The sequence below is a fragment of the Schistocerca americana genome, chromosome 5 (genome assembly GCF_021461395.2).
Source record: "Schistocerca americana isolate TAMUIC-IGC-003095 chromosome 5, iqSchAmer2.1, whole genome shotgun sequence".
In the NCBI taxonomy this organism is placed as follows: Eukaryota; Metazoa; Arthropoda; class Insecta; order Orthoptera; family Acrididae; genus Schistocerca; species Schistocerca americana.
In genome coordinates this window covers 423,196,175-423,209,744 of record NC_060123.1, presented here as the reverse complement: position 1 = coordinate 423,209,744, position 13,570 = coordinate 423,196,175, and positions in this window count along the sequence as shown.

Below are 13,570 nucleotides of genomic sequence, written 5' to 3'. Positions count from 1 at the left end.
GTGGTCAGAATAGAAGCACGTTAGAGCACATTCAGTTCTGTCTGTGGTGTCCACAAATCTATGTACCGCATCATTTAATATCCAGGGAACCACGACAAATCTCGGTAACTTCACTGTAATTATTATGATTGAATAAAAGTGTCATTTCTGTTAGTTTCATTGCGTATATCTTTCAGGTACGTCCTATACACTACTGCACCAGTTATTTACACGTAGGGTCCAAGCTTCATCGATCTACGTTATTTGGAAGTGACACATCATGCAAAAATGCTTCCTTCATTACGTTGCGCTCACCAGTGTAAATTGCGAAGACTTACGGAAAAGCGTAGAGTGATATGATTATTGTTACAGAACAAAAATGCAAGAAACTCGTTAATTTTCGGAAGAATTGATGTTCGAATAGTTTTCCAAAAGCAATTAAAATTTTAGGCACATTTACGAGCAATAATTTCCCCATGGTAGTACGCTACAGTTTATGAAGTTCGTTAATACAATTAATTTCCTGAGAGGAAATGCTGAATTTGGGTTATATAAATCAGTGAGACGTGCTGAACTCAAGTAGCCACATATTCTTACATTTTGTGGAATCACATGAATACTGAATCGGCTGATGCAGCCCCCCCCCACAAATTCGTTTCCTTCATTATGTGTAGCTCATTTACCCTACTTCTGCTGTTATTGAGTCTATTCAAGTGTTTCAGTCTGTACCCTTTGTTACTCCCTCTAGCTCCAAGAAGTTTATTCTCTCATGCGTTAGCAAAAGTCCTATCGCACTTCTGTTCTTCTTAGCTTCAGCTTCTTTTCTTCACTCATTAGGCAAAAACTTCTTCTTTCCTTATCTAATGAATCCATTTAATTTTAACGTCCGTCTGTAGCACCAAATCTCAAACGATTGGATTCGCCTCCATCTGCTTCCTCACAGTCCCTGATTCCCTATCACACAATGTTGCATTCTCAGATAATCATCACTCACATTCCGGTGTATATTTCGTCCTAGTACACTACTTTTGGCCAAGAATATCCTCTCTGCCTCTGCTGGTTTATAAATTCCTTGCTTCGTTCCGAACATTTTATTTTATTTCCGAGTTAATATACTTTCATAAACACATGTACTATGTAGTAACTATTTTCGATGTTGAATACACCGTTACTCTCATTTTCGGTACTCCTCATTAGTCTCGTGTTTCTTCGGCTTATTTTCGATCAGTATGCTGTACTCATTAGACTTCCCATTCCATTGAATATGTTCCGTGATTGCATCCCTACGCAACACCGTTTTGCTTTCGACCATTTCGTTGTTAGTCTTCCAATATTACTGTTCTGTCTTGGTTCCTGTACATATTACACATTATTCATCTTTCCCTAAAGTTGACTCATATCTTTCTCTAAATTTCAAACAAATCACACCATTTTTTCGTTCGACAAATCATACAGATATTTCTTGAATTTTCTTATGTGTTGTTTCCATTATCAAGTGCATTGTTAGTATGACGGTTGCCCAGAATGTACACCATTTTTTTTCTCAGCCGAAAAAAACGCTATACATTCGAAACGATACTACCTGCACGAAAGTTTCAACATGGAGTCTGTAGGTGGTGTAGGTTACAAGCAGCGTGGTGTCGTTGAATTTCACACTGCAGAGAAAAAACTGTAGGTAATATTCACAAACGCTTTAGCAAAGTCTATGGAGCATCGACAGAAGTACAGTTAGTCGCTGGGGAAGGATGGTAAGATTATCAGAAGGCGATTCGGTGGAGCTCCACGATTTGCAACGGTCGGGTAGACCATCCATGGCTGTCACACACGACATGCTGCAGTGAGCAGTTGTTTGGGCCATTAAGGACGGCACTCGTGGAAGACATTTTGAGGTCGATGAGGAGGTGATTCATGCAATGAAGTACTGGGTCCACCACCAGGACAAGGACTGATACCGACTAGGCACACACGCCCTTGTTTCGCGCTGGAGGAAGGCCATAGAACTGGACGGAGATTACATGGAAAAATAGGATGCATAGATAAAACAGCATTATTTGGTTTGTGTAATTCTCATTTGGTTCAATAAAGAATTGCTGAAGAAAAAACTTCCTGGGCAAATCTTGTACTACATCTATGTTGTCTTTAGCTTCTGGACGCCTTCAGCTTTCCAGAAGCCAAACTGATCATTATTTAACAATTCTCCAACGGCTGACCCTCACTTCGACAACAGGCGATCTCCCATCGTAAAAGCAGTAGCCTGATGTTGTTAAGACGTAGGGTAGCAATAGGTTGACATAGCGTCGCGCTGCAACGCAGAGAAGTCTGTAAATTGAGACTAGCAAGTGGTGAGCAGAAACAGTATTAAATATTGTAACATCTACATACTTGAGTAACCAAACAGAAAGTAATTTAGTAGCTGACAATGAAACGACAGGTATCATCTTAACACTTTAATAACAGGAATGAGTCATAAAGCTCCATTTCGTCTCAAGATTAATAGAGTTCTGTTTAATGTTACATGTTCTGAGAATGTTTGCGAACTTCATTTATAGCTGAAGGAGATTTACGGTTGAAGTGATAGTATATGATTTGGAGATCCAGAACTGACTGTCATTTATGTAATTATGTTAAAACAATAATAAATGACGTGTTGAAACATGAAACAGTATGCAGACATGGAGCAATAACCATCTACCGAGAAATTATACGACCCATTTTCAAAGTAATATGCGGCATGTAAGAGGGGAAGATTCGCCACGACACGAAACTTTGCGTTACGCAATGTGAACTTAGATATAGGCTTTGCAACAACGCAAACTGTGTACCTAATGGGTGCCCTGGTTCAGGTCACTAGTCGTGTTTCTTATTATTTCAACGAACAACACAAAGTTTTACACCTCATCTGGGCCAGTCAACACAGACATTGAACTGTTCATGACAGGAACCATATTGCTTGATCGAACGAGTCTTGTTTCAGATTGTATCGAGAAGATGGACGTGTACGGGTAAGGAGACTTACTCACGAATGTACGGACCCTGCGTGTCAGCAGAGGACTGTTCAAGCTGGTGGAGGCTCCGTAATTGTGTGGGGCGTGTGCACCTGGAGCGATGTGGCACCCCTGAAACGTCTAGATACGACTCTGACAAGTGACATGTACATAAGCGTCCTTTCTGATCACCTACACCAATTCATGTCCATTGTGCATTCCAATGGACTTGGGAAATTCCAGCACGACAATGCAACACCCAAACGTCCAGAATTGCTACAGAGTGGCTCCAGGAATACTCTTCTGAGTTTAAACACTCGCTGGCCACCAGACTCCCAGACATGAACATAACTGGGATACCTTGAACGTGCTGTCCAGAAGAGATCTTCATCCCCTCTTAATCTTACGGATTTATGGACAGTCCTGCAGGATTCGTGGTGTCAATTCCCTCCAGCACTACTTCAGACATTAATCAAGACTGTGCCACGTCGTGTCGCGCCCCTTCTTCGTGCTCGCGGGGGCCCTACACAATATTAGGCAGGTCTACCACTTTCTTTCGCCCTTCACGTATATTACGGAATACTCAATGTTTTCTGTAGAGGAGCACAAAACAGAGAATATACATTATAGTGACAGTAACAATGACACGTCTGCATCTTATATAAGTATTTGCAAATGGAAATATAATCATATTCGTAACTTTAGATACATGTTCAACTGCATTGTTGTGTTATGATAATATTTTGGTGTTTGAAAATGAAGAAGGACCAAAACGTAAGATTACTGGATACTGCGTCCGCTAATGACAACATGGCCAGAGACCTAGCAAAAATATCTGTAAGGCGGAAGTATGGTTGCCAGCGGTAGCTCAGATTCTCGGGCAGCTGACTCACAGCAGGAACTGGACACAGGCAGACAAAAAAATATGTGAATGACGAAGACCACGTTGCACATGAAGAGGCTATTTTACGACTCACTTTAATAATGCTTTAGGAGCATTGTTAAAAGATTCGATACTAATCTATATTATATAAGGTGTTTCAACTTTTTCACTGAGAATATTCATAGCAACTAAATATGGAAAATAGATGTAGTAAATCTGATTCTACATTACAGAAACGCCTTGGCTAGACATTTTATTAAAATGTATTCACCGTCCAGAGATATTATAATGACTTGCAACGAATTAATGTCGTCTATTACGCGCAGTTATACAATGTAAACTAGTTGATGGTGATAAGAAAGGTCGACGGGGAGCTGAAATTACTTAGACAATGCCAGTAGTAATGAGGGGAAAGATGATGTGAAGTCAATATCACTCTCGCCTGGAAACACACACAATCAGATCATTTCCTTTGGAAAGGTCTTCATATTTCGAGTTTTAAGTGACTTCCTTTTAAAAAAACGGAAATATACCGATTAGTGCAGCATATTACCGTTTTCGTTAATTTACGCGAAGCGTAAATAATTATTTTAAAGAGGTGGCAAAGAGACAAGAGAGATTGTAATGAGAGAAATGAATCTAAAACGTAAATGACAGTAAGCTGATGATATTATAAACTTGTTTTAATTGTAATTAATAGATATCTCGTCAATACCGTATATTTAAGTGGAAGTTTATTGTGTGATGTCGAGTCAATGATATATGAATGAATTAAAAAAATGTATTTTAGAGAATGGGTAGATCACATAACTAATGAGGAGGTATTGAAGAGAATTGGGGAGAAGAGGAGTTTGTGGCACAGCTTGACTGGAAGTAGGGATCGGATGGTAGGACATGTTCTGAGGCATCAAGGGATCAGCAATTTAGTACTGGAGGGCAGCGTGGAGGGTAAAAATCGTAGAGGGAGACCAAGAGATGAATACACTAAGCAGATTCAGAAGGATGTAGGCTGCAGTAGGAACTGGGAGATGAAGAGGCTTGCACAGGATAGAGTAGCATGGAGAGCTGCATCAAACCAGTCTCAGGACTGAAGACAACAACAACAACAACAACAATTTAGAGAATAGATGGACAGAGGTAAAACGAAAATGTTTCGTTATTTTGGGGTACATGTAACCAGAACTTAAAAGCATATCTTCCAGATATGTCCATATTAGCGTTTAAGTATAGATTAATTTTGCCTCATTTGATAACGCCTTACGTAAAATTTTGTAAATAAAAAAAACACCTTTTCTTACTGCATTATATTTTATGCAACACACGCGCGTTTCACCTGTTTCACTTTAAGGCAACAGCTGTGGGATCTGGAATGACAAAGTTTTGTTTTGATATGTGTCATTTGTAGATTACAAAACAGTTCACGTTTCGTTTTTAGGAATAAGGGATTACCCACAGTTCTTCACGTTTTTGGTTGGCATGTGCGCTACCTCTCATCTGACCACGTGCTGGAGGTAGCATTGCAGTTCTATTTACGAAACATAAGCCTGTTTTAAGTTCCAAACTTTTTTGTTTCCACTTTTGATCTTGTTTGTTCATATTTTGACGCACTATAAGTCTTCTGTCACTAATTATATACATATTTGACCTACAACTGTGACTTCGCTATGTTGCTCATCCTGTTTGGTTTGTTTATGTACCGTACATGTTACCTACCTAACGAATTATATGCTGAAAACTAACATCTACTCTGTTGATTGGAGGGGGGGGGGATGTCAGAGAGAGAGGAAGAGAGGGGGAGAGGGAGGGGAGGGGCTTTTCTGTGGGATGGAGATGTTGGTGGTTATTCATTGCGAGATGTAGAATGTTGAATATGAAGGTAATAGCTGTTTGAGAATGGTGGAAGGTTTTGGTGTTTAATTGATTTCAGTGTTCATTTACTTGCTTTCTGGAGAGGTTTATGGGATGGATAAGTGAGTGGAATGCTGTTGAGTGCTATTATTATTGTTGTTATTGTTGTTATTGATATCATGGTAATAGTCTTCTGTTTTATTGTTACACTATTATTTTACTTACTAATGTAAACAATGAGTTGTTTGGCTCGGATACTTGGTCATTCAACAGAGTTTTCTATGATTTTCTTGCAGGTTTAGGAGCTGTTTTTATTGTTGAATCTAATTGATTTCAAGTCTTCTTGTCTAGTGGTTAGTTTGCGATTGTGTTCTCTTAGATGTACTGCAAATGTGAAGTGATTTATGCCATGCTTCCAGGTACAAATGTAGTCTTTGCGTATGACATGAAGTGCACCATCACAAACACGCTGTACGACAACAACTACACCGAATAATCTCCAAAATATAAAAGAAAACACAAGGTGGTACACAGTGACATACTAACACAAACTCAGACATAAAATCACTAATCAGAAGATGGGGTGTAAACATAGGGTACACAACAGGCAATTCTATCGAATAATATACCAAAGAACTGACAAAAAACAGAGACATATACCGAAAGAAAGTATATATCAATTACAGTATAACACTTTTGATGTCTGATACACAGGACAAACAGACAGAGCATCTGATTTCGAAAACAAAGAACACATGAGAGTCTGGAAGTATGGGACAAATAACTCCACATTTACTGACGCGTAAGATAACACAATCACAAACCACTCACTAGAGAAGACATGAAAATAATTAGAAGACATGAAAATAATTAGAATCAACAATAAAAAACACCTCCTAAATCTGCAAGAAAATTACCACTTATTGAAAAGCAAGCTGGAAAGGAAACTCTGTTGAATGGCCAGGTACACATGCCAAATAACTCATTGTTTACACTAATAAATAAAATAATAGGTTAACAATACAACACAGGACTGTTATCATAATAAAAATAATAATACCACAGACCATCGTTCCACACACCTATCCAAGGTATAAACCTCTCCACAAAAATGTCAGCCAAAACTGAAATCAGATGAACACCAAGCATTTTCAACCACTCTCTGATAGCTACTATATTCATATACAACATTCTACATCAACAAATAGATGTTAGTTTTCAGCATAAACCTCGTTAGGTTGGTAATATGTACGCAAACAAACTAAACAGGATGAGACACATCGAGAACTTCACGGTAGTTAGGTCTTGGAATCACAGTTGCAGATCAAGTACATATAATCAGTGACAGAATACTTACAGTGCATGATAACAATGGCCCAGTCTCCACTGATGATGCCCTAAAGAGAGAAAGGCGTAATGCATCTGGGATGTATAAAGTACAGTGCAGCAAAAAAAGGTGGTTGTTTATTTACAAAAATGTTTCTGTGCTTCCTGCAGAGGAAGGCCAAGCAAACAAACTCGTTTTACATAAAGTAATCAGTCTTAAGCAAATGACAGTTGGTGATGGAGTTCCTGGCTTCGATTACTCCTTTTTTTCAATTTTTTCAGTTGTCTTTGGGAATGTTCTATTTTGGAAGGAAATTGAGGACCGGACGATTAATAGTAATAGCAAATTGGGCCGGGGTAGCACATGATATTCAATATTCTAACACCCTGCTGTAGCATATTACAATGTGGTCGCGTGTTATTTATGTGATGTGGGTGCAGCGTCACTGCGTCTCATTCGCTAATCGTGGAACGGCGTTATATAGTAGTATTTGTCTATGAAGGTCTCTGGTAAGTCAAAAGAAAAAAAAAAATGAGATTACATTGCAGGTGACGACAGATTTTGGTAGCGTCCCGTGGTCAAGGCGGTAATAATTGTGGGGTCACTGATATCCGAGGTTCGTGATTTGAGTTAATAACTTAGGGTGTTGACTGTGTATTAAACTTTGATCAGCATTACGGTTAACGAGTTTAGCATTGTGACTTTTGCTATGATTGCAATCAGCTTGTGCAGGTCGTTCACAAAGCCTTTTCCAAGCTTTCCTTCTCTCCCACACACTATTATTTAGTGTCTCCTGTCATTGTAGACCCCTTGAGTTCACATCTTTCTTCACCTTGTCCCTCCATCTTATTCTGGTTTTTCGGTTGGCACTCGTCCAGGTTCTGTCGGTTCTCGGGCTCTTCTCGGAAGTCTTTCCGGTCTCATTCTTTTAATGTGGCCAAACCATTTAATTGTTACTTTCCATACATTTCTCTACGGGATTGATCTGTTGGGTATTTCGTATTATTTCATTCCTTATCCTGCCATTTCTCTTCTTGCTGAGGATCCCTCTTAGAACGCGAATCTCTGTTGTTGTATTCTGTTCAGATGTTTCTTTGTCCATGTCCAGAATTCTGATCCATATACAGAAAATATAACTCGTATATCACGATCTTTGCTTTGGCAGGTATTTTCCAATTTTTTGTTATTTCCGACACATAATAACACAATTACGAACGATTTCCTGTTCTTTCCGAAGTTTCAACGTTGAAATTTCCTTCCTAGATACTTCAAAACATCTACTTGTTTAATAATTTTTCCATTGCAAGCTACATACTTCATTTTTTTTATTTTTCGTGTTGATTTTCATTACTTCGCTTTTTATTAACCTTGTTGCTTCTTCTGTTACTCTCTGCTCAGTGTTTAGTTTTCTTTCTGCTCATTTTCTACCCAAATCATCACATCATCTACATATACTATAATTTTCATTCGTCTGTTGTTGAACCTTGGCGAACTTTCCGTATGATGTTGTCCATAACTGGTGAGAGTACTTTTCGTTGCCGATCACCTTTGTCCGTTATAAACCATTCTGAATTTCTACCATCCATTATAACAGTATTCAAACATTTTTTGTACATGTTTTTGATTTTCAGCTCCGTCACATTTACAGTTCCAATCTATTCCGCCCTTGCCATATCTCTTAATTTCTAATAGGGTCATAAGTATTTTTTGACAACTATGAATGCAATTAAGATTGTTTCCCCAAATTTCCATTTCTTTTCTACAACATGTCTGGCTGTAATTGACCTTGCAGGTCGAAATCCTTGTTACTCCCTTCTACATTGTGATTGTATCTTATTCCTGACTCTGTGACGTTGTCTTTTTATAAATATTCATGCATTCCCACAGTACCACTATTCCTCTGTACTTTTCATGGAGCACCTTGGTTCCTTCCTTAAAGATGCGCGCAATAGTTGCCTTTGTCGGACATCAGGAATCTTTCCATACGTCCATAATATCCTCATTATTGTATAGAACCACTGAATTGCGATAGGTCTGCAGCTTTGATCATTTCAACTCTGATGTCACCTACTACACGAACGTTGCTATTTCTCGTTTCTAATGCAGATTTCTCCACAGACCACACCAGCAGATATTATCTTTCTATTTCCTTTGTGATATTTACTTAGTCTTCGTCTATCTCGTTACGTTGATTTGTTTCAGCCTGCCCTTCATATATTTCTTCAACGTATTCCTTCCAAACTATCAATACTATTTCTTCTTCCCATACGTGTTTTCCTTCTTTGTCAATATCTCTCGAAGATTTTCCTTTTGCTTCCTTCTGTTACCTAATTTTTGGTGTAATATAATCTGACCTTTGTTGAAATTTTTTTCTATTTCTTTCTTTGAATTTTTCCCAAGACAACTTCTTAGCCAGTGCTATCATTTTGCTTGCAGTTCCGCTGAATCATTATATTATTTTATGTACCGTTCTGGTTTGAACCATTCTCTCCATGCGTTATTCTTATTCTTGACAGCTTCTGCAATTCCTTCATTCAACCATGGAGTTTTCTTGTGACTGTCTTCTGCTTATGTCTTCCCACGTGTTTATTCCATCGTCTTGACTTTTACCTACACTCCTGGAAATTGAAATAAGAACACCGTGAATTCATTGTCCCAGGAAGGGGAAACTTTATTGACACATTCCTGGGGTCAGATACATCGAATGATCACACTGACAGAACCACAGGCACATAGACACAGGCAACAGAGCATGCACAATGTCGGCACTAGTACAGTGTATATCCACCTTTCGCAGCAATGCAGGCTGCTATTCTCCCATGGAGACGATCGTAGAGATGCTGGATGTAGTCCTGTGGAACGGCTTGCCATGCCATTTCCACCTGGCGCCTCAGTTGGACCAGCGTTCGTGCTGGACGTGCAGACCGCGTGAGACGACGCTTCATCCAGTCCCAAACATGCTCAATGGGGGACAGATCCGGAGATCTTGCTGGCCAGGGTAGTTCACTTACACCTTCTAGAGCACGTTGGGTGGCACGGGATACATGCGGACGTGCATTGTCCTGTTGGAACAGCAAGTTTCCGGGCCGGTCTAGGAATGGTAGAACGATGGGTTCGATGACGGTTTGGATGTACCGTGCACTATTCAGTGTCCCCTCGACGATCACCAGTGGTGTACGGCCAGTGTAGGAGATCGCTCCCCACACCATGATGCCGGGCGTTGGCCCTGTGTGCCTCGGTCGTATGCAGTCCTGATTGTGGCGCTCACCTGCACGGCGCCAAACATGCATACGACCATCATTGGCACCAAGGCAGAAGCGACTCTCATCGCTGAAGACGACACGTCTCCATTCGTCCCTCCATTCACGCCTGTCGCGACACCACTGGAGGCGGGCTGCACGATGTTGGGGCGTGAGCGGAAGACGGCCTAACGGTGTGCGGGACCGTAGCCCAGCTTCATGGAGACGGTTGCGAATGGTCCTCGCCGATACCCCAGGAGCAACAGTGTCCCTAATTTGCTGGGAAGTGGCGGTGCGGTCCCCTACGGCACTGCGTAGGATCCTACGGTCTTGGCGTGCATCCGTGAGTCGCTGCGGTCCGGTCCCAGGTCGACGGGCACGTGCACCTTCCGCCGACCACTGGCGACCACATCGATGTACTGTGGAGACCTCACGCCCCACGTGTTGAGCAATTCGGCGGTACGTCCACCCGGCCTCCCGCATGCCCACTATACGCCCTCGCTCAAAGTCCGTCAACTGCACATACGGTTCACGTCCACGCTGTCGCGGCATGCTACCAGTGTTAAAGACTGCGATGGAGCTCCGTATGCCACGGCAAACTGGCTGACACTGACGGCGGCGGTGCACAAATGCTGCGCAGCTAGCGCCATTCGACGGCCAACACCGCGGTTCCTGGTGTGTCCGCTGTGCCGTGCGTGTGATCATTGCTTGTACAGCCCTCTCGCAGCGTCCGGAGCAAGTATGGCGGATCTGACACACCGGTGTCAATGTGTTCTTTTTTCCATTTCCAGGAGTGTATTTGAACCTCCTCCATTCTTCCTCCACTTGCTTTCTCTAGTCTTTAGGAAGCTGTTTCTCAAACTTCTCTCTTTGTATCTCAAGAGGTTGAGATTCATTGGGAGAGTCGTTAGAAAATGTAGTCCATCAACAAAGGAGGTGGCTTACAAAACACTCGTTCGACCTATACTTGAGTATTGCTCATTAGTGTGGGATCCGTACCAGATCGGTTTGACGGATGAGATAGAGAAGATCCAAAGAAGAGCGGCGCGTTTCATCACAGGGTTTTTTGGTAACCGTGATAGCGTTACGGAGATGTTTAGCAAACTCAAGTGGCAGACTCTGCAAGAGAGGCGCTCTGCATCGCGGTGTAGCTTGCTCGCCAGGTTTAGAGAGGGTGCGTTACTGGTTGAGGTATCGAATATATTGCTTCCCCCTACTTATACCTCTCGTGGAGATCACGAATGTAAAATTAGAGAGATTCGAGCGCGCACGGAGGCTTTCAGACAGTCGTTCTTCCCGCGAACCATACGCGACTGGAACAGAAAAGGGAGGTAATGACAGTGGCACGTAAAGTGCCATCCGCCACACACCGTTGGGTGGCTTGCGGAGTATAAATGTAGATGTTGATGTAGATGTAGATGTAGATGAGTTTCCCTATCTCTTAGTTTCCTGCATTTGATTTTCGCCTGTCTTTTTCATCCGTATGTAATTTTTCTTTTCTTTAGTGTCTGTGGTCTTCGTCGAGAATAATGCTTGGTATCAATTTGACATTGTCAGGGATCTTGTGACTTCTTCAGTTATCATAATGAAGTCAATAATGGATTTCTGCTCCAAAATTCATCCGTGTCTCGTAAATCTGTGACTAGCTCTTTTCTTACACCATCCATTAGCGGTTACCTAATTATCTTAGAAAATCTGTAAAGGGAGATGTAAAGCTTAGTCCATATATAGTGCAGGTAAGTGAAGCGAAATGGAAAGACGACGAGGATTTTTGATCAGACGAGTGAGAGGTAACGTTAACAGCAGCAGAATGTTTTATAATGGGAGTAGAATTTGTTATGAAAAACTAGGGGAGAATATGAGTTACTGTTAACAGTTGTGTGACAGAATGGTCCTCGTTGTCGCATGTAAGTTTGAGGTTTATTCTCATAAAAACGAGATTAATTCAGGTATAAATTCTGACGTCACAAGCAGGTTGTTTGGTTTGATTGGGGGAAGGAGAACAAACAGCGAGATCATCGATCCCATTGGAGTAGGGAAAGATAGGGAAGGAAGTCGGTCGTGCCCTTTCGCAGGAACCATCCTGGCATTTTTCTGAAGCGATTTAGGGCAATCACGGAATCCTAAAACAGGATGGCAGGACGAAGGTTGGAATCGTCATTCTCCAGAGTGCGAGTCTAGTGTGCTAACCACTGCGCCACTTCACTCGGTCACAAGCAGGAGATGAAGAGGCAGAAGAGGCGGGAGCATATTAGAACACTAGAGCTAACAAAGCATTTAAAGGGAGTTTAAAACTGATAATCGTGGGGGACTGTATCGCTGTAGTCGGGGAAGGAAAGGGAAGAAAGAGATACGGAACAATATGGGCTCGGCAGAAGGAATGAAAGAGGAGAAAGGCTAATCGAATGAGGGAGTAAATTTCGGCTAGTAATAGCGAATACACTCTCCAAATATCACTAGAAGAGGAGGCATACTAGGAAACGGCCTGGAGACAAGAGAAGAATTCAACAGGAGTACGGCATCGTGGGACAGAGATTCAGAAATCAGAAAGTGAATAGTAAGAAGTACTCATCAGGACATATAGATTCAAATCGAAATTTAGTAATGATGGAAGTTAGTTTGAAGTTAAAGAGAATCACCTGGAAGAATCATTTTGGTAAGAAGTGGGACAATGAATAAAAAAGGGAAATGATGAGGTGCGTTTAGAGTTCTATGGCTGTAGATACTGCGACACTGCATATGATGGTCGGCTGTAAAGCGATGAGAAATAGCCGGCTCTAAACAGAGTTGTGAGAGAAAATAGAAAGACAAGCATCGGTACTTGCCAGAAAATTTTGGAAAGGTGAAAACTGTGAAAAAATTGAAGATAAAAATTCGAAACAAGATTCGGAAACACTGAAAGTGTTTGCGTCAACATTAACAGTGCAAGAGGAATTCCAGAAGAAAGAGTAGATACACGGGAATAATACATTAAAGACCTTTATGAGGCTGAAGGGAACGAGTATTAAGGTCAGAATTAAACAGAGTTTCGGGAGACTTGCAATCAAGTAAGGCCGAGGTCATAGACAGCTTTCCTTCGAGTTTTTGCGCTATCGTTCGCAAAAGTGGCAACCAAATGAAAGTTCAGGTTAGTTGCAGAATGGAAATATTCCATCAGACTACTGGAAACATATTGTTCATACAATCCCAAAAATATTAATGGCAGGTAGGAGCGGAAACTACCGTAGAATCAGCTTAAGAGCTCATGTATAATGTTGCTGTCTATAACAATGTACACAAAAAGAGAAAACATTAAGCATCTCTTTGACGA